The sequence below is a fragment of the Phacochoerus africanus genome, chromosome 15, assembly GCF_016906955.1.
Source record: "Phacochoerus africanus isolate WHEZ1 chromosome 15, ROS_Pafr_v1, whole genome shotgun sequence".
NCBI lineage: Eukaryota > Metazoa > Chordata > Mammalia > Artiodactyla > Suidae > Phacochoerus > Phacochoerus africanus.
Window position 1 is genome coordinate 4139416 of NC_062558.1, and position 23160 is coordinate 4162575.

The window sequence follows — 23160 nt, forward strand, 5'->3', positions numbered from 1 at the left end:
GGAATGGTAAGCCTAGTGGGCCAGGCCAATTTTATGCATTGAGAGGCCGCATCTGCTTTCTATTCACTAAACTTAGCAGTCATCAGCAGGAAAGGTGGGCTGCTGGTGGTGCCAGGCTATACATATGCAGGTGAGGAGGGAGGGCTGCGGTACACATATCAGAGGCTCTGACCTTCTCTTGTCCTCCACCCATTTTCATTAAGGGCCTTAATAATCTGATCAGCTTTGTCCCTGGTAGCAGGGCTATCTCATGAGGCAAATTTTTGAATCTGCCCCATTCAGGGGAAAGCCAAGAGGGCTTAGGAGCAGTGATAGTGCAGAGACATGAGCTTGTATCCCAGATGGACCTTTAAGGTTATGGGTTTTAAGGCATTTAAGAGATAGGGAGTTCCCGTTGTGGCTCGATGATAACAAACTCAACTGGTAACCATAAGGACAAGGCCTTATGGTTCAATCCATAAGTTGGATTCCTGGCCTCGCCCAGTGGGTTAAAGATCCAGCATTGCCATGAGCTGCAGTGTAGATCTCAGATGCAGCTTGGATCTGGGATTGATGTGGCTGTGGCCAACAGCTACGGATCAGATTTGACCCCTAGCCTGGGAACTTCCCTATGCAATGGATATGGCCCTAAAAAGACAAAAAAAGAAAAGAATGGTAAGGGAAAAAGGAGGGAGGGAGAGAAGATGGATAGGAGGGAGGGAGGGAAGGAGGAAGGAAGGAAGGAAGGAAGGAAGGAAGGAAGGAAGGAAGGAAGGAAGGAAGGAAGGAAGGAAAATAGATAGATAGGGGCTAGCTGGTGAATTTCAGTAACTGACAGTCACAATCCAGAGCCCATTCCAAAATCCATAAAAGTCAATTAGCTCCCTTATCTCCTTGCTGCTGCTGGAAAATTTTAAGGAATTTTAAATTTAAAATGATTTTAGGAGTTCCTGTCGTGGCTCAGTGAAAACACATCTGACTAGTATCCATGAGCTTGCAAGTTAGACTTGCAAGGCCTCGATCAGTGGGTTAAAGATCCAGCATTGCTATGAGCTATGGTGTAGGTCGCAGATGTGGCTCAGATCTGGTACTGATGTAGCTGTAGTGTACAAAAAGAAAATACATATGTGTGTGTGTGTATATATATATATATATTTATGATTTTCGATCTCAGTGTTTACTGTCTGGATTTACTTCTGTTACCTAAATCTTTTTTTTTTTTCTTTTTGGTCTTTTGTCTTTTTAGGGCCACACCCTCAGCATATGGAGGTTCCCAGGCTAGGGGTATGAATTGGAGCTGTAGCTGCCAGCCTACACCACAGCCACAGCAACATCAGATCCAAGCCACATCTGCAACCTACACCACAGTTCATGGCAATGCAGGATCCTTAACCCACTGGTTGAAGCCAGGGATCGAACCCACTTCCTCATGGATGCTAGTTGGGTTCATTAACCACTGAGACATGATGGGAACTCCCCTATTACCTAAATCTTATATGTTGTTACTGGCAGTTTTTGAGGAGGACTTGTATTTAATCCTCTTTGGGGCAGCCTCCCTTTCCAGGATGTCTCAATCAATCACTCAGTAATTAGGATCTTCCTGCACTAGTGTCTTCCATAAAGGGTCTTTGGAAAAAAGCCCCAAATCCTCTGGAGAATAATAAGAAAGCTCTGGTGTCCTGGTATGCTATGGTAACAAGCAATGCATAGGAAGGATTCATAGGAGTTTTGCATTAATCAAGGAGTTGCTGAACCTCCTCCTGAGTTTTAGAAGGCACTGGGACAGATGTTGAGAACACTTATGGTAGCTCATTAATTTCTTTGTAGCAACACTTGTGTGTTAGGAATTAGACTCACTGTGTTGTCACAGGGCCCAGAAGTAAGGTCAGATAAGAACCACAAGACTGAAGACATATGAAACTAGCCACTACTCAACGAGCCAATCAGCTTATTGCACACAAACAGCCGCAACAAGGTTAGTCAAAAGCAGTGAATATTCAAAGGGGATAATGAACCACACCAAGGAGGAGTCTAAGAAAGAGGAGTCTCAGCAACAGCAATAGTCTGATGCAGCAACAGGTCTGACGAGAAGCTATCAGAGGGAAATTGCCTCCTGCTCCCATAGACCCTTCCAGCAGCCTCTGTCTGAAAAAGCTCTCAGCAGACAAAGTCAGGAATTTCAGCAAAGAGCCTTCAAGTTGCTGGGTTCACTGGCCTTATCTGAAGGAGTCTGACACTAGGTCATAATGGTTACATCCCATGGGATCTTGGCTCAAATCAGCATTTACAGAATACTTTATTCTACAACACCAGAGTACATATTTTCAAGCTCAGATGGAACCTTGATTGAGACGGACAATATTTTGGGTAGGAAAGTACAAGTCAAAAAATTTAACGGAAGAAATCATACAAAGCATGCTATCACAACACAATAGAAGTAAGCTAGACATTAATAAATGATAGCAAAAAAAATCAAAATATTTGCAGAGTGGGAGTTCCCGTCATGGCGCAGTGGTTAGCGAATCCGACTAGGAACCATGAGGTTGCAGGTTCGATCCCTGGCCTTGCTCAGTGGGTTAATGATCCAGCATTCCAGCATTGCCGTGAGCTGTGGTGTAGGTTGCAGACGCGGCTCTGATCCTACGTTGCTGTAGCTCTGGTGCAGGCTGTCAGCTACAGCTCTGATTGGACCCCTAGCCTGGGAACCTCCATATGCCACAGGAGCAGCCCTAGAAAAGGCAAAGAGACCAAAAAAAAAAAAAAAATTGCAGAGTGAACACATTTCTTTCTTTCTTTTTTTTTTTTTTTTGCTTTTTTAGGACCACATTTGCAGAATATGGAGGTTCCCAGGCTAGGGATTGAATCGGAGCTACAGCTGCCAGCCTACACCACAGCCACATGAGATCAGAGCCATGTCTGAGACCTACACCACAGCTCACGACAACACCGGATCCTTAACCCACTGAGCAAGGCCAGGGATCAAACCCTAACCTCATGTTTCCTAGTCAGATTCATTTCCACTGCACCACAACAGGAACTAAAGAACATGTGGCTCAAAAAAAATCCCAGGTAACTTTAAAGTATTTTCAACTAAAGGAGAATGAAAATATAATTCTTTTCTGTTTATAGTACAAATAGGTAGGTACCACTGTTCACAACAAATCAATGGAATCAGATTTGTTTTTCAAACAGGTGTACATGTGACCTTTTCCTGTGGTTGCTAAATGCACTACAGACCCTGAGACTATAAAAGTCTTACAGAAAAGATTGTTTTGCTACTTTCCTGAAAAGGCAATTAAGTAGCATTGGTCTTTCAGTTTTTTGCTGTTGTTGTTATCGTTAATCTTTTTTTTTCTTTGTTTTTTCTTCTTTTTAGGGCCATACCTGCAGCATATGGAAGTTTCCAGGCTAGGGGTGAATCCGAGGTCCATCTGCTGGCCTAAGCCACAGCCACAGCAACAATGGATCCAAGTTGCAACTTCAACCTGCCCTACCTTGCTGCAATGCCAAATACAGAACTGAACCCACATTCTTATGGACACTATGTTGGGTTCTTAATCCCCTGAGACACAATGAGAAGTCCATTAAGAATGGTGTTTCAGGAGTTCCCGTCGTGGCGCAGTGGTTAACGAATCCGACTAGGAACCATGAGGTTGCGGGTTCGGTCCCTGCCCTTGCTCAGTGGGTTAACGATCCGGCGTTGCCGTGAGCTGTGGTGTAGGTTGCAGATGCGGCTCGGATCCCACGTTGCTGTGGCTCTGGCGTAGGCCGGTGGCTACAGCTCCGATTAGACCCCTAGCCTGGGAACCCCAAGAAATAGCAACAACAACAACAACAAAAAAGACAAAAGACAAAAGACCAAAAAAAAAAAAAGAATGGTGTTTCATATGTACACTGGCCAATAAGCTTGTTAGCAAAAACAGAAACCTATGGTATTTTAACCATCCAAACATATCCTCTAACATGTTTACATAATGATTGGGCTTTTACATTAAAAGTGCATAATTCCTACTACATCATATTGTATTACAGTGCCATTCAGTGGAAGGTTGCCTTGCAGTAAGAAAGTTTTCTTCATTAACTTCACCAAGACTTTTATAAATTTTGTTTTGTTTTGTTTTGTTTTGTTTTTGCGTTTTGGGGCTGCACTGGTGGCATATGGAGGTTCCCAGGCTAGGGGTCGAATCAGAGCTGCGGCTGACAGTCTACAACACAGCCACAGGAACGTGGATCCGAGCCACGCCTATGACCTACACCACATCTCAGGGCAACACCGGATCCTTAAACCACTGAGCAAGGCCAGGGATCAAACCCGCATTCTCAGGGATATCAGTTGGGTTCTTAACCACTGAGCCACAACGAGAACACTGACTTTAAAAATATCTAACACTCACTGAGAAGAAGTCTGGATGAAAGACTAAATGATTAATTTCAAGGATTTATCCATGTGACTCACACAGATAAGTCTCACAGTCTTTAGAAGACTTACACAGTCTTCTAAAGTCCACTGAGGGCTGAAAGCTGGTTGAAAGCTGGTTGAAACACTATCCATACAAAATAAATGTCAGATTTCTCTGTGAGTATTGTTGTTTGATGCCTGATATCTTGTAGAGAAATTTTCCACATTTGTTCTATTCACTGGTCTTTCCTTGAGTTCTCTAATACTTTACTTTCAAAGTTTCCCCATATCTATTACATTGACTGTTTCCCTATATATATCCTAAGACCTGCTTTTAGGCTAAAAGCTCTCCTATATTCATTATTTTTATGGGATTTCTCTCCATTAACTATGACTTCACTGACATATTCTTAGACACGTTTGCTACTAAAAGATTTCTATATTTTATTACATTCACAGGGTTTTTCCCATTTGTAGACTCTCTGATGTACTCTGAGGTTTAATTTGTAGATGAAAATGCTCCCATATTCATTATTCATAGGCTTTCTCCCCAGTGTGATTTTTCCCAAGTCTTTTTAGGACTGGCATGTGGCTAAAAGCTTTCTCACATCCATTCATGGGGTTTCTCCCCCATGTGAATAATCTGATGTTAGTGAGGTGATAACTTCTATAGGAAAGATTTTCCACATTTGTTACATTCATAAGACTTTCTCCTGTTATGTGACTACTCTGATGACTAGTGAGATAACTCTTTCCAATGAAGGATTTCCCACATTTTTAACACACATTGGATTTCTCCCCTATGTGACAACACTGATGAATTTTTAGGGATGATTTCTGGCTAAAAGGTTTTCCACATTCAATGCATTCAAGTGGTTTCTCCCCAGTGTGATTTCTCTGATGATAAGTGAGGTACCACTTTGTAGAGAAGGATTTCCCACATTTACTACACTTATGGGGCTTCTCCCCTGTGTGAATACTGCAATGGATTTTTAGGGATAACTTATGGCTAAAAGCTTTCCCACATTCAGTACATTCATAGGGCTTCTCCCCTGTGTGAGTTTTCTGATGCTCAGTGAGGTTAGTCTTTCTATAGAAGGATTTTCCACATTTGCTACACTCATAGACTTTCTCCCCTGTGTGAGTAATCTGATGTCTAGTAAGGCCATACTTACTATAGAAGGATTTTCCACATTTCTTACATGCATAGAGTTTCTCTTCCTTTGTGAGTACTCAGACGTATTTTTAAGGATAGCTTATGGCTAAAAGTTTTCCCACATTCAATACTTGTATAGGGTTTCTCCCCTGTATGAATAATCTGATGGCTAGTGAGGTGAGCCTTTTTATAGAAGGATTGCCCACACTGATTACACTCATGGGGTTTCCTTCCTGTGTGAACACTCTGATGTATTTTTAGGTATACCTTATGGCTAAAAGCTCTCCCACATTCATTGCATTTATAGGGTTTCTCCCCAGTGTGACTTTGATGATGGTAAGTGAGATACCACTTAGTAGAGAAGGATTTCCCACACTTATTACACTTATGGGGTTTCTTCCCTGTGTGAGTATTCTGATGTGTTTTTAGGTATGACTTTTGGCTAAAAGCTTTCCCACATTCATTACACTTGTAGGGTTTCTCCTCTGTGTGAGTAATCTGATGACTACTGAGGTGAGACTTTCTATAGAAGCATTTCTCACACTTCTTACACTCATAGGGTCTCTCCCTTGTGTGAGTACTCTGACAGTCTTTTTACGGAGGAGTTTCGGGTGAAAGCTTTGCCACATTCAATACATTTATAGGGTTTCTCTCCTATGTGAGTTCTCTGATGCATTTTTAGGGATGACTTATGAGTAAAAGCTTTCCCACATTCAAAACATTCATAGGGTTTCTCCCCTATGTGAGTTCTCTGATGATAGCTGAGGCATGACATGTGGGTAAAAGTCTGACTACATTTATTACATGCATAAGGTCTCTCCCCACTATGAGTTCTCTGATGTCCAATGAGGCATGCCTTCTCAGAGAAGGATTTTCCACATTCTTTATATTCAAAAGGTTCCACTCTTACTTGAGTTTTCTGATGAACACTAAAGGCAGTCTGAGAGGGCAAGGTTTGCTTCCACATGATGTCATGACAGAAGCTTCCTTTTGTATCATATTTCTGGTACTCAGTAACAGCTGCGTTAGGGCTTAAGGTGCTTCCGATTTCAAAGGGCTTCATTTCTGAGAGAATGCTCTGATGTTCTCTGCAGTGTGACTTCTGGCTCAAAGTTTTCCCACCTGTTGCTGTATTCTGAAGTTGAGTAAAAATGTCTTGCTGCAAATGTTTTCCTTGACTTTCCAGGCTTTTCTCTAAGAGGATATCAAGGTTGAAGTCTTATAAAATCAAGGAAATAAACTGCCTTATGAATGCACACTTCTTACAGGATGCAGCCTTTCTATATATGCCCTGTATTGACTACTTGGTTTCTACCCACTAACTCTTCCCAAAGAAACAAAATGCTGAGGTATGTTTCTTATACTACTTGAGAAATTAAAAAAAAAAAAGGCAAAATCATCATGATGATCACTATATAGGCTGGCATTTTAGAAATAAGGACAGGAATAGTAAATATATAACAGATGACTCTAAACGTGGTTCACTCAGGAAACTGCAAAATGCGAGACTGGGATGACTGATTATGAGCAGTAGGAAAATTCCAAGAAAAATCAGTCAATAGGGTTTTCAAACAACATATTAGAGAAGGAACTGGGTTGAGGAAGAATATCAGTGTCTAGGTCCTTAAAATTCCAAAAAGAGATTTACAGTGGTAGGATACTTATTAATCTAAAAGCTTCCAGCTGGAGTTGCTTCTTTTCTGTTGTAAATATCAACGCTAAAATTAATTCATAATTTTCCTGATTTTTGCCTGATTAAAGAAACAATTCTATAGCTCAAACTCAAGTTTTCTGGGAGTCATTCACAGAAATACAAATGTACAAGAAGTGTAAGAGTGATAAGTAGTAGAAAAATCATATTTTCACCTGGAATGAATTCACTTCTGTAGGCTCTGATACCTTGCTCTATCAAGGTTGTTACAACAAACTTATCTTGAATATCAAGTAATAAATCTCTTTTCATTATGATTACTCACTCTGCTGAAATCAGCCTTAACCAGGATTAATCTATACACAAGTACTCCAGCTACTTCTGAACATACAGTTTGTATTAAATGAGATCCTTTAATATCATGTTTAAAGCTCTTTCTTAAGACCTATTTATAAATATCTATTTATATGCCTGTCTCAAAAAAAGTTTCTATCACTTGTTTGACTACTCTTACCTAGGCTATTTTCACCTTATATGTTAAATGCCAGCTCTATGCTAAAACCTAAGTTGGCACTGAACAAACTGCTCTAAAATACCACAGTGGTGTCTTTTTAAAAAACAACCTTTCCCCAACTTCAGACACAGTCTATATTCCAGCTACCATTCCACAAATCCATATAATATTGTAGTCTTAGCCCAGTCAGATATTTGTCTCCTGTCAGTGGTTCCTTAACAACAATATTTTTCACTTTCAACAATTCTCTTCAATCCACAGCCTTTCTCTGAGTAACCCTACATCCCAACTTAAGGACTAGTCAGTCATCTAGATATTTTTTAAGGCAATGCTATTCTCTAAAGCTGACCAAGAAAAAATACTTTCTTAGGGTTTCTTGCCAGTAATTTACACTCGCAGTGACTACTGCCTATACCACTATTCTTCACAATGAATACCTGGAAGGAACACAGGTACGAGGCACCCACAATTTTAAGCAAGTTACTACCACTTGCATGCATCTTAAAAATAATGGCATGTCCAACGTTTTGTAGCCATCCCTAAAATAATGGTTTTGCCTCTCAAGTGTAAACATTTTAGAATATATATATATATATATATATTTCATGAAGATTTCTGCTCCTTATTCTAAAACAGAATTCTAACACTGTGAATATTTTTGCACCCCTTTGTGATATAAAATTTAATTATGATTCAGTGTTACCCAGACCAATCTTGGTTACACTGGCTCACATTCAATGATAATGTTCCTGATGACTCAGAACGCAAAGAAATTTTTTTTTTATCTCTTTGTCTTTTTCTTCTTTTTTTTTCTTTTCAGGGCCACACCCACAGCATATGGAGGTTCCAAGGCTAGGAGTCCAATCAGATCTGTAGCTGCTGGACTATGCCAGAGCCACAGCAAGGCGGGATCCGAGTCGTGCCTGCAACCTACACCACAGCTCATGGCAATGCTTGATCCCCAACCCACTGAGCGAGGCCAGGGATTTAACCTGCAACCTCTTGGTTCCTAGTCGGATCTGTTAACCACTGAGCCATGACGGGAACTCCTCTTTGTCTCTTTAGGGTTGCACCCGTGGCATATGGAGGTTCCCAGGCTAGGGGTCTGATCGGAGCTGTAGCCACTGGCCTACACCACAGCCACAGCAACACCAGATCCGAGCCACGTCTGCGACCTACACCACAGCTCACGGCAATGCCGGATCCTTTAACCCACTGAGCAAGGCCAGGGATGGAACCCACAGATTCAATCCACAGATTTGTTAACCACTGTGCCACAACAGGAACTCCTGAAATCAGTTAATATTTTAAATACCTGCTCTTGGAGACCTTATATTCCAGTGGAAATTGACAAAAAAGAAAATACCTGACAATATACCAATAGTATATCGGGTAATAATTGCTTGGGAGAAAAATAAAACAGAAGAAAGATACAGACTGTTTGAGACATGGGTGACATTTTAAATAGGAAAGTCATGGGAAGCCATACTAAGAAGATACTTAGACCTGAATTCTTTATCTATTGTAGAAACCCAAATCCTTTCTGAGGCATATTTGTAATAAATATCATCTCCTAGTATTTGATTTGCGTCTTCATGATTATATTAACATATATATGCATACAACTCTTTCTCCCATGATAACAAATACCACAGAGTGACAACATATGCAACTATCATCTATCTCAAAAAACAGTCTGGATCAAAGAAACATCAGGTCTTTTTTTTTTTTTTTCTGTCTTCTTAAGGCTGCACCCGCGGCATAGGGAAATTCCCAGGCTAGGGGTCAAATCAGAGCTGCAGGTGCTTGGCCTACACTACAGCCACAGTAACTCTAGATCTGAGTGTTGCCTGTGACCTGCAATGCAGCTCATAGTTAACACCAGATCCTTAAGCCACTGAGAGAGGCCAGGGATCAAACCTGAGTTCTCACGGATACTAAGCAGATTTGTTTCCACTGAGCCACGACAGGAATTCCCAGGTCTTTCTTTAACACAAGTTTATGCATCATTATAGGTCACATCACTCAAAATTTATATTAATTATTTGCTCTTATTTCTGTACCGTTTTACAAATCTCTTTCAGAGGCCTTTGGCATTTGGTCAAGAATAACTAGGAGTTCCCGTTGTAGCGCAGTGGTTAACAAATCTGACTAGGAACCATGAAGCTGCGGGTTCGATCCCTGGCCTTGCTCAGTGGGTTAACAATCTGGCATTGCCGTGAGCTGTGGTGTAGGTCGAAGACGTTGCTCAGATCCAGCGTTGCTGTGGCTGTGGTGTAGGCCGGTGGCTACAGCTCCAATTAGACCCCTAGCCTGGGAACCTTCATATGCCACGGGAGCAGCCCTAAAAAAGGCAAAAAGACAAAATAAATAAATAAATAATAATAATAAACACTTAAAAAAAAAAGAATAACTAAAGTTGAATGTTAAAATATGGGAAGAAAGAGAAAGTGAGCATTTTAATTTCATAACTGATTACACATCGGGTGATTAGCAGATACTTTCCAAATAAGTAAATGATTAAGTAATTGCCTAAGGTCACTGCTTAAGCCAAAATAAACCCTAACTATATTTCTAGGAGAAAAACACACTTACTGTAAAAAGCAAAGAAAACAGGCCTATTATTGAAAAGTTTCTGTAACATTTTACACACACATACAAACACAGAGAAATATAGAAGTAACTGCCCATCAATCTGAATAGGTTAATGTCAACTTATTGAAATAAAATGCTATTAGACTGTATCAAGGACATATCTAAAATTAATTTTGAAAATTAGAAATACAAAATTGTAGGAGTTCCTATTGTGGCTCAGCCGAAACAAATCTGAGTGGTATCTGTGAGGACACAGGTTCGATCCCTGGCCTTGCTCAGTGGGTTAAGGATGTGGCTTTGCCATAAGCTGTGGTGTAGGTCACAGATGCGGCTCGGATCCTGCATTGCTGTGACTGTGGCTGTGGTGTAGGCCTAGTGCCTACAGCTCCAATTCAACCCCTAGCCTGGGAACCTCCATATGTCATAGGTATGGCCCTAAAAAAAAAAGACCCACAAAAAAAAGAAAAAGAAAGAAATACAAAATTGTAAATTAAATAAACATTCAAAAATTGCTCAGGATTCACTGATCTTAGTCAAGGCAGATTCAATTTTTCTAAGTTAAATTCAAGGTTTAGCATAATATCAAACAAAATATAATGAGTAATTTTTAGAAATTTGATCAACTCATTATTAGAACATGTTATAAAGATGCTGTAATCAGTATGAAATGGTACTAGTGTAGACCTCATTAAACAAGCTAGAGAAACAAGGAGTAAACACATGACTCTTGACTTCTGAGTTAAGGGACTGGAGTCTAAAACTGAAGAATATTGCAATGTAAAAGATCAGTAAATTGCCAAGTTTGAATGGAATAGTTTATGTCATTTATATGTAAAGATATCATCTATGTATTTGGATTTCTATCTTCCATCTTACTCTTTGTAAAGTAAGATCATCAATCTGAATGTAACTGCCCATCAATCTGCTTACATTTCATTCCTTTTCCTGCACACTCCCTTACTACATTATATTAGGACTACTCTTTCTAAACTTCAAGATATAAGTCTTCAGAGTTCCCATTTTGGAGCAGTGGAAATGAATCCGACTAGGAACCATGAGGTTGTGGGTTCCATCCCTGGCCTCACTCAGTGGGTTAAGGATCTGGCATTGCCGCGAGCTATGGTGTAGCTCGGATCCAGAGTTGCTATGGCTCTGGCGTAGGCTGGCTGGCTGTAGCTCCAATTAGACCCCTATCCTGGGAACCTCCATATGCCACTGGTGTGGCCCTAAAAAGACCAAAAAAAAAAAAAAAGATATAAGTCCTCAAAAAGAAGAGTGTTAAAACTATTTCATGGCATCTACCTCTAACTGACCACTTTGGATCTAATTTCCCCTAAAGACCTGTTTACAATAATAAACTCACCTGCATGGCTCTTGCTTAGAAATTCTTCCTCAAAAAACAATGGATCCTTTCCTTGCTCCAACTTGATGATTACCTCTGGATTTTTAAAACAATATCCTGTAAATAGGAAATAATTTAGGACTTGGATCAGCTACATTGGCTTTAATGCATAGGAATTTGAAGGAATAGCATAGTGATGCTGCTCATTGACCTTTCCTTTGGAGAACAAACTACAACAAAAACATTTTTTCCAAATCTCAAAAAAAAACCTGATTTCCTTAAACCCCAGAATCATAAGGATACATAACATGGATTCTCCAGTACAGAAGTTTACTTAAGGCAATGCATAGGAACTTCCAATCATGTCATGACAGTGTAAGAGGAATAATGTAATATGTAAAACAACTGGAAATACTACAAAATCAATGAAATAAAGACCTTCAGACATTACACACTGAACACTGGCACTGGAACACAAGAATCTATGAGAGAAGGGAAAGAAATAGAATTTCTAAGTTATGGTTCAGAAAGAAGACAACCAATCAAAACCTGCTGGTCTCAATAACTATGAAGGCAATGTTGGGAGTTCTGAGAAGCCCAAACAATTAGAATTTCAGAGCCAAGTGGAGTTCCTGCCATGGCACAACAGCTGAAGGATCCAGCGTTGTATCTGTGGCAGCACTGGTTCAACTCCTGGCCTGGCGTAGGGGGTTAAGGATTTGGCATTGCTGCAACTGTGGCATAGGTCCCACTTTCAACTCAGATTCAATGCCGGGCCAGGGAAATTCCATATGCCCTGAGTCCAGCCAAAAAAAAAAAAAAAAAAAATTTACAGTGAAGTCGAGTGAAAAGATCTTCTAATACAAGAAGTATCAGACACTTTGTTATCAAAAAGAGTATTATTGTTCTACTAGTGTGACCAAATTATTCCTAAAGAATGCTAGAGACCTTAAGTAAGTAAACATTAAAACTAGTTTATTTACTTAAATTACAAGTAAGCACTGAAAGTAGTGAAATTATCCAGACATTTCCTATACTCCCCAAAATGCTCCAAGAGTATATAAACAAAAATTAGAAAATCGAGCAGCCAACAATGTAAATTTCACAGTATGTAGCACACTATCAAAAAACGACCCAAGTATGAAAAGAAGAAAAACATGAAAGATGACCAGTAGATTAGTCAATCAATGGGACAGAGAAAGAATTGTAACCTGGAGTTAAATTAGTCTTCAAGGACATTAAAACTGCTATTATAATACACTCCACATATTAAAGAAGATAGAGGAAACAAACATGATAAAAATACAAAGTTACAAAAAAGGAGTCCAAATATGTAAGTCAAGGCAGGACAAAATACTACCTGGGGCGGGGTGGCACACTAAAAGACACGCAATGGTTTTGCTATAAGGATTACCAATAGTTACATTAGAAATAAAAACCAACACAGATCTTTTTTTTTTTTGTCTTTTGTCTTTTGTTGTTGTTGTTGTTGCTATTTCTTGGGCCGCTCCCACGGCATATGGAGGTTCCCAGGCTAGGGGTTGAATCGGAGCTGTAGTCACCGGCCTACGCCAGAGCCACAGCAACATGGGATCCGAGCCGCGTCTGCAACCTACACCACAGCTCACAGCAACGCCGGATCGTTAACCCACTGAGCAAGGGCAGGGACCGAACCCGCAACCTCATGGTTCCTAGTCGGATTCGTTAACCACTGCGCCACGATGGAAACTCCTGATCTTTTTAATAAGATAGCTAGGTGATCATGTCCTTCCATATTCTATTCATTCCATTATGTTCCAGTCATGTAGTTATTTGGAAAATAAACCTGTCTCTTTGAGAAGGCTGTTATTATAACAAGGTTTGACCTCAAAAGCACTCTGAAATGGTCACTGGACTACCAGGTCAAAGCCAGATGTGCTCTTAACAGACCCACCATATTCAGTGTCTTCAGGAATTCCTCAGAAATTTCAATGGGCACCCACCCAGCTTAGCACTTTATTAATGTAGTGGGTCTTAAGCTGTAGTTCTGGGTAGACCCCAATTCTAAGATGATTCGAAAGTCTAACCATTTCCAAGATGCTTCAAAACCCTTTTATATTGGAATAACAGACATGGCTATTCCCCTTTGATTTATTCAAAAGAGCAGCTTTAAAGAAAAAAAAAAAAGTTACTATGCCCAAACATAAACTGTTCGTGCTTAACCTATAAATTCTGTGTATCATTCACCTTAACAGCTTTCTCACCTAAATAGATTTCAAAATTAAGTACTATCAAATGTCCCCAATACTAACTAAGGCTCCTCTTCTTTGCACAAAGCAGTTATTTAGAATCCTGAGCAGAATTCCAACAGATGTGAGTGCTAGTATTTATCCAAAAAAAAAAAAACAAAAAACAAAAAAACGACTTTGTAAGACAAAAAAGTAAAATTCATTGGCCAGATTACCTGATGTAAAAGAAAAGTTGGGAGTTCCCATCGTGGCTCAGGTGTTAAAAACCCGCCTAGTATCCATGAGGATGCAGGTTCGATCCCTGGCCTCATTCAGTGAGTTAAGGATCCGGCGTTGCTGTGAGCTATGGTGTAGGTTGCAGATGTGACTTGGATCTCACGTTGCTACTGGCTGTGGCGTAGGCCAGCATCTGTAGCTCTGATTCGACCCCTAGCCTGGGAATTTCCATATGCCAAGGGTGCAGACCTAAAAAAAAAAAAGAAAAAGAGAAAGAAAGAAAAAAAAAGTTAGTGAATTCCCATTGTGGCTCAGCAATAATGAATCCAAAGAGTATCCATGAGGACTCAGGTTAGATCCCTGGCCTCGATCAGTGGGTTAAGTATCCGGTGTTGCCATGAGCTGTGGTATGGGTCACAAACGCAGCTTGGATCCTGCTTTGCTGTGTCTGTGGTATAGGCCAACAGCTGCAGCTCCATTTCAACCCCCACCTAGCCTGGGAACTACCATATGCTGCACGTACAGCCTTAAAAAGAAAAAAAAAAGTAAAGTTTAAAAAAGTCATTTACATTTAAAAAAAAAGTGTAAATGTGAATCTACACAAAGAAATAAAGAGAACATAAATGGACAATATGTACATAAAACACACTTTCCTCATTTAAAAAAGCTACTAAAGTAGAAATACCATTACATGCTAACAATTTAATTATAGAGAATTACAAGATATGTAGAAGTAAAACAAATAACAATAACACAAAAGATGAAAGTCAGAAAATGAAAATATTCTGTTCTAATATCCTTATTACATAGTTGAAGTACAAGATATTATTCAATGGCATCCCCACCCTGGGGACCTTAAGAGGGCAGAGCAGAGAGAGAGCCACACAGACCAAGGGTACCACTGACCTAGCCACCACAGCCTGAGACAAGCAGCAGGAAGCTGAATGCTGAGGCTCAGGCTTCAGAGGTCAGTTCCAGGGAAAGAACTAGGGTTGGTTGTGTGAAGAGACTAAGGTGGGTGTGGAGCTGTGGTTCACAACTGAGGCATGGGTTCAATCTGTGGCTAAAGAACTTCCATATGCCACAGGTGTGGACTAAGAAAAAAAAAAACAAAACTCTTTATTGCTAATAAATGGTAACCATCATCTAAGCCTTCCATGCCTGATAATCTTCTTGCTGGTGGAGGGTCTTGCCTCAGTGTTGACTGCTGCTGACTAATAACAGTGATGTTTACTGAAGGATGAGGTGACTGTGGCAATTTCTTAAAAGAAGACCAGTTCATCACATCAATGGACTCTTCCTTTCATGATTTCTCCATAAAATGCAAAGCCAGTTGACAGCATTTTAACAACTACCAACCTCTTTACACACTAGAGTCTGTCCTCTCAAACCCTGCCACTACTTTATTAACTAAATGTGTGTTATATTCTAAATCCTTTGCTGCAATGTGAAGGATCTTTTTTTTTTTTTTTTGTCTTTTTGCTATTTCTTGGGCCACTCCTGCGGCATGTGGAGGTTCCCAGGCTAGGGGTTGAATCGGAGCTGCAGCCACCGGCCTACGCCAGAGCCACAGCAACATGGGATCCGAGCCGCGTCTGCAACCTACACCACAGCTCACGGCAACGTCGGATCGTTAACCCACTGAGCAAGACCAGGGACCGAACCCGCAACCTCATGGTTCCTGCAATGTGAAGGATCTTAGTGGTGGCTTCACCAGGAAGAATTCCATCTCAAAAAACTTTCTTTGCTCCTTCAATCATGGGATTGAAGCAACTGAGTACATCTTCAGATTTTACTTGTGGTTCTCTATTTCTTCTACCACATCTGCAGTTCCTTACTACACTGAAGTTCAGAACTCCTCAAAGGCATCCATAAGGATGAGAATCAGCTTCTTCCAAGATCATAATACTAAAACTGTGACCTCTCCCAGGAATCACAAAAATTCTTATGGCAGCTAGAATGGTCAATCCTTCCCAGAAGGCTCTCAACTGACTTTGCCCAGATCCACAGAGGAATCACGTTCTATGGGAGCCATAGCCTTACAAGATGTATTTCTTCATTAATAAGACTTGAAAGTTAAAACAACTCCTTGACACAAGAGCTGCAGAATGGATGTTGTATTAGCAAGCATAAGAACAATACAAAACCCACTGTACATTGCCAGCAAAGCTCTTAAGATACCAAGGGCATTGTTAATGAACATATTTTCAAAGGAAACTTTTGTCTGAGCAGTAGGTCAGTAGGCTTTAAAATACTCAGGTAAACCATGTTGTCAGCAAATGTGCTGTCACTCAGGCTTTGTTGTTCCATTTCTAGAGCACAGGCAAAATAGACTCAGCAAAATTCCTAAGGGCACTAGTATTTCTGAAATAGTAAACGAGCAGTGGCTTCAACTTAAAGTCACCAACTGCATCAGCCCCTCACAAGACTGACTGTCCTTTGAAGCTTTGAAGCCACGAACTGACATCTCCTTTCTTCCTATGAAAGTCCTAGATGGCATCTTCCTCTGACAGAAGAGTATTTAATCTATACTGAAATCTGTCATGTAGTTACCTTCATGAATCATCTTAACTAGATCTTCTGGATAACCTGCTACAGCTTTTCTATCAGCACTTGCAGCTCTGCCTTGCACATTCATCTTAGAGACAAAATCTTCCTCTCTCCATCATGAACCAACCTATAGCAGATTCAAGCACTTCTACTCTACGTCCCTCAACTGTCAGCCTTCACAGAATTGAAGAGTTACGGCCTTGCCCTGGATTAGGCTTTAGGTTAAGGGACAGTTGTGGCTGGTTTGACCTACTCAGGACACCAGTTGCTTCACTTTCTAATCATTCATGTATTCACTGGAGTTAGCCCTTTGACTTGCCTCCAAGAACTCTTCCTTCACATTCACCACTTGGCTAACTGTTTGGTGTGAGTGGCCTAGCTTTTGGCCAGTCTTGGCTTTCAACATGCCTTCTTCGTGGATAATTTATAGCTTTTAATTTAAATTAAGTGACATGCAATTCTTCCTTGTCTTGAACATTTACAGGCCACTGTGGTGTTATTAATTGACCTAAGGTCAATGTTACTGTGCCTTGGGGAATACTGAGGCCTGAAGAGAGAGACAGAGATGGGGGAATGGCCAGTCAGTGCAGCAGTCTGAACACCGACAACATTTATCAATTAAGTTTGCCATCCTCTATGGGCACAATGCACGGTGCCCACAAACAATTACAATGCAACATTAAAAATCACAGATCACGGGGTTCCCGTCGTGGCGCAGTGGTTAACGAATCCGACTAGGAACCATGAGGTTGCGGGTTTGATCCCTGCCCTTGCTCAGTGGGTTAATGATCTGGCGTTGCCATGAGCTGTGGTGTAGGTTGCAGACGCGGCTCGGATCCCATGTTGCTGTGGCTCTGGCGTAGGCTGGCAGCTACAGCTCCGATTCGACCCCTAGCCTGGGAACCTCCGTATGCCGCGGGAGCGGCCCAAGAAATGGCAAAAAGATAAAAAAAAAAAAAAAATCACAGATCACCACAACAAATACAATAATGAAAGAGTATGAAATGTAGTGAGAATTACCAAGATATGACACAGAGCCATTAAGCAAGCAAATGCTGTTGGAAAACTGACAGCAATAGACGTGGTTGACACAAGGGGCTTCCAATGACCCTTCCATTTAAAATAAATAAATAAATAAATAAACAGCTGGGAAGCGGGGGAAAAAAAGTGAAGTACAATAAAATGAAATATTCCTATAAATACATGCCAAGAGACCCAGGAAACCACCTCTAAGGTCCTTATACAAAAGAATGAAAATACAGATATACAAAGACTTGGACTGAAATATTCATGGCACCTTTACTTATGAAAGCACCAAATGGAAAAGGAATACAATGTCTTATCAGCAATTGGGAAGACATGACATAGAACAAACATTACTCATTGATAAAAGGAATAAATACTAATACACACAATAATATCCATGAATCTTAAAAGAATTACACTAAGGGAAAGAAGCCGTAGGAAAAAAGAGCACATGAAGTCTGATTCTATTTATATGAAATTTCAAAGGAGAAAGTACTGACCTGGGGAGAAGATTGGTGATTATCAAAAAACAGAGATAAAAAAAAGAAAAAAGAATAGAAAAAGAAAATGTCTGGGAAGAGAGGACTAATTAAGAAGGCATAAACAAAATTTTCACCTGAGAGAAATCATTTGTATCACAATTTTGGTGGTAGAGCTGGACACATTTTTAAAAATTCATTGAGTTATACACAAAAACTGCTGAATTTTACTTTCCATTAATTTTCCCCTCAAAATCGGCGATGTTTTAAAAGAAGCAATAACAGAAAACCGATCACACTCTAGGCAGGGTTGCATGATAAAGGAGGCTCACCTGATGACACAAGGTGGCTGTAGTTCTCCAGCACCACATCTCTGTACAGGGTCCTTTGAGCAGGGCTCATCCGCTGCCACTCCTCCTGAGTAAACTCCACAGTCACATCCTTGAAGGACACTGATGCCTGTGAAAGCACATTCCTCTTATTAATCCAAAGAATTCAAACTCAGGTGACATGGAAAATACCTTTGCAATTCATTCCTATCGACTTTATGTTAAGAAAGTAGGACAAAAACTGAAAGGTTTTTTCGTATTATGAAACATCAAAAATGTCTAGAGTTCTCTGCTGGTACAGCAGGTTAAGGATCCAAGATTGACACTGCAGTGATTTGGGTCACTGCTGTGGTGTGGGTTCAATAACTGGCCATTCTTATATGCTGCAGACGCACCCAAAAAACCCACAAAATTTAAAGTATCTGACAGTACACTCTTCATTTGCAATGTTCTGTGGAAGCAGATCTCTTCATACTTTTGGCTCTGCCTTCACAATCCATCCAATATTTGATCCTTTCCAAATACAACTGCTAACATCACCATTTCTTGAAAGGAGTACTGAGAGCCTACGACACCATCTATTGCCACCACTGCCCCCTAGAGTCCACCCTCAAAGCTGTACCTGTCCTTCCTCAGGTCCAAGTTCTCCAACCTGGTCAACAGAGAGAAACACTGAACTCCTAGAGTAGGAGACTTGATAGGACAGAGACGTCAGTGCTCCACACAGAGATCTCTGGATTCAATGCAATCACAATCAAAAGCTATCCAGGCTTTTTGAGAATCACAAGCAGATTCTAAATGTATGTAAAAAAGCAAACAACCTACAAACTGAAAACGATTTTGAGAAGAACAAAGGTGGAGGACTGATAGTTCTTGTTTTCAAGACAAACCATACCACCACTCACCAAAACAGTGCCTGCTACTCACAAAAATGAAACACCAAAAATGATAGACCAAAAAATATCTCCAAACACACATTTCTTTAATTGATGTATCCAGGTAATTCAATGCAGAAAGTATATTCTGAGAAAAATCATGCCAGACTAAGAAACACCATTAGAAAATAAATAATCATTATACTCTTCATTCACACCTTGCACCACAAACAACAATTCAAACTGGTGACAGATCTCAATGAGTCTTTCTGTTTAGATTTTATTTCTTTTCTTTTCCTTTTTTTATTTTTTGGCCACACCATGACGTGTGGAGTTCCCAGGCCAGGGATCAGATCCAAGAATTCAGGTCAGATCCTTGAAGCCACTGTGCCCAGCCGGGAAAACCAGCCTGTGTCCTGGTGCTGCAGAGGAGCTGATCCCATTGTACCACAGCGGGAATTCCCTGTGTTTAGATCTGAGAGTCAGAGGAACATATCACTTATCTAAAAAAGAAACTGACGCTTTTGTACTGAAGTGGGAACCAGCAAAAGGGCTGTTCCCTCAATTTAGTATACAGAATATGCGATCAAGTACAAATTTCCAAGCCTGGGAGTTCCCGTCGTGGCGCAGTGGTTAACGAATCCGACTAGGAACCATGAGGTTGCAGGTTTGATCCCTGCCCTTGCTCAGTGGGTTAACGATCTGGCGTTGCCGTGAGCTGTGGTGTAGGTTGCAGACCGGCTCGGATCCTGCGTTGCTGTGGCTCTGGCATAGGCCGGTGGCTACAGCTCCGATTCAACCCCTAGCCTGGGAACCTCCATATGCCGCGGGAGCGGCCCAAGAAATAGCAACAACAACAACAACAACAAAAAGACAAAAAAAAAAAAAACCTTCCAAGCCCATCCTCAGACCCTGAGTATCTAGATTTCCGACAGGGCCAACCAGCAACACATTTTGCTGGCTTCTGGTCACCATTCCCTTTATTAAGTACATTACTTAACTATCTGAAGAGAGAATTTATCAACACAACAGATATAAGAAAATACTACCTATAAGGTTCCAAAAACACATAACAGATAAAAATGTACATTCTTGGAGTTCCTGTCGTGGCTCAGTGGTTAACGAATCCGACTAGGAACCACGAGGTTGCGGGTTCGGTCCCTGGCCTTGCTCAGTGGGTTAAGGATCCGGCGTTGCCGTGAGCTGTGGTGTAGGTTGCAGATGTGTCTCGGATCCCACGCTGCTGTGGCTCTGGCGTAGGGCGGCAGCTACAGCTCTGATTAGACCCCTAGCCCAGGAACCTCCATATGCCACGGCAGCGGCCCAAGAAATAGCAAAAAGACAAAAAAAAAAGTACATTTTTCTCTGAAAATATAGTAATAATAAAAAGAAGGCTAGACCCAGGGTTGTTTAAATAAAGTGACTCAATAATCTACATCTACACATAAAAACATGTACTCACAAAGTCCCATTTTAGAGCTAAGTTTCACGAAATCTGTAATATGTGATTTTGTCATGTGAATGAGAGAGGGGAGGGGAGGAAAAAGCAAGGGAGAGGGGAGGGGAGGGGAGAAGAGAAAAGAACAAGAAAATACCTCAATAAGGCCAGTGTAACCAAGATATCACAGTTGGGCAGGAACACAGGAAAACAGAATTATAGGCTACTCTACTTAGTCAATACAATTTGAAGAAAAATTCAAATATGACATGAGCAAAAAGATGGCAGTTACAAACTTGAAAACAAAAATAAAACTATAAATAAAACAAAAATAAGCTATACCTTTACTCCAACAGATACAAAAAAGTATTCAATATGATTATTTCCGATTCAAATAAAATCTTAGCAAACTGATTGTAAAGCGGTAATGACTTTCATAAAGGATGTGTAACACAAGCAAGAGCAATCGGAAATCAAGAGTGAAAGCCATCACAGTACAAAGTGGGGGATAAATAAAGAGCTCACCTCAAACAGATTCATTTTCTGGAGCACTTCGGACATTAGAGAGGCCTGTGAAGATTCAGCTGAGGGGACAGAGAGATGACAGGGTCAGAACACCTGGGCTGCCTGACAGCTCCTACCTTCACCTCCTAATCTACCTCAGCAGCCCAGCCTAAGAGCAGCCTCCCTACCTCCTCTCTCTAAACCCTGAACTGGCAAGGGAAGGACCCACTGGAAGCGCCCTCTATTTTCCAGTTCGAAATGATCACTGCTCATGGAGTAAAAATCAGCTTGTCCATTAATTGAAACAATACAAGCAAAAAACTAACAACAGATGCTTAAAACACCAGAGGATGACACTATTTCACTGACATGAATGCAGAAAAAAGACACAGGCTGCATTTTTTTATCTATTTACCAGGCAAAGTGTTTACTCCTTGAGAAAGAGAAACCATAAGAAGTTCAGAAAAAAAAAATATGGGGTGCTTTGAGACAATTTTCAGATTGTTTTCTTTTTTTCTTTTAAGTGGGTTACAGTTTCTCAAAAGGGACTCCCAATAAGATTCTTCTGATGACTGGACAGTCTGAACGTCCTGTTCCACTCCCGGCTCCGTCCCAACCCGGGTGAGCCTGGAGAAGTCACCCGCCCTCTCAAACTCAGGACCACCTCACCACCCTGAGCCTCAGAGGTTTCTGTTCTGCGTGCTTAATGTAGGTGCCTATACCCATATCAGGAGCGAGTCCTGAGGCCTATGTAAACCACCCCATGAAAAGAAGAAAGGGTCACCTACACTCAACAGCAGTTAACACTTTTTGGGGGGTTAGTACCTGGCACTTTGCTAACTCCTTGTGTGACACCATATCTGGAGCTCCCTGATGGGCTAGTGATTAGGGCTTTTTTGCACTTTCACCACCGCCATCCAATCCCTGGCCTGGGAACTGAGATTCCATATTGAGCCCCTGCAAGCTGAAACTGAAAAGGAAAAAAAAAAAAAAAGACAGCACATCGAATACTCAAGTAAACGCCATAAGGCAGATATCATTCACAGTCTCCTTTTCAGACCACTGACCTGACTCTCCCGCAGGTTACTTCTTCGGCCGAAGGTCACAAATTACACAGCAGGAAATGATCACAGCAACGCCGGATCCAGAGCAGCGCTGCCCCGCAGACCCCATCCCGCCCTCTCCTCCAACCCACCGCCAGCGCTATCGTGGAACTTTTCCTCTCACTGCGACCCCGTTACCCCGCAAGGAAGCAGGCAGGGCCGGACACGCGGTCCCCATACCAGCCATGCTCTAGCCCCTAACGGGTCTCAGATACACCTACCCCAGACTACGGGGCAGCAACAGGGATCCCCCACCCACCTTCCCCTGGCGAGGTCCAGGCCAGACCCGGGCATTGAGGGGTCCCGCCCGGTGGGAGGGCGTCCCGAGATGTCACGCTTCTGCCTCCGCCACAAGAACAGGGCTCTCAGCAAACCTCCAGGCCACCCGAGGTCCACAGTGGGGCCCGCTCCTAGTTGACTGGCCGAGACCTAGAGGTGCCAGGATTTAGAGATGAGGTTTGTGAAGGCGGAAGGGAAGAGGCGGGGCCCAGGTTGCACATGCGCAGAGGGAGGTCTTAGAGACCGGGAGGCTGTTGGCGCTGCAGAGTGCATTGCCCGGGTGCCTTGCCAACCCCATCCCCCAACCCCTGTGATCTTTGAATCAAGTAAACTGTTTAGTGCAGCTGGATAGAAATGCTAGAGAAATGCTCATCCCAGGGCCTTGGGTGCCCTGAGATCCAGGGTCAAGGGTGTCCCCACACTGTGGATCTTAGACCGGTTCCATCCCTGTCTTATATGGGGGACCCAGGCCAAAGCTGGGAAACCTCATGGCTGAA

General features: G+C 41.6%; 1 pseudogene; it reads right to left on the reverse strand.

Annotated features, from left to right (window-relative positions):
- Positions 1-4326: 4326 nt before the first annotated feature.
- Positions 4327-22861, reverse strand: LOC125116407 (zinc finger protein OZF-like; annotated as a pseudogene).
- Between the last annotated feature and the right edge of the window lie 299 nt (positions 22862-23160).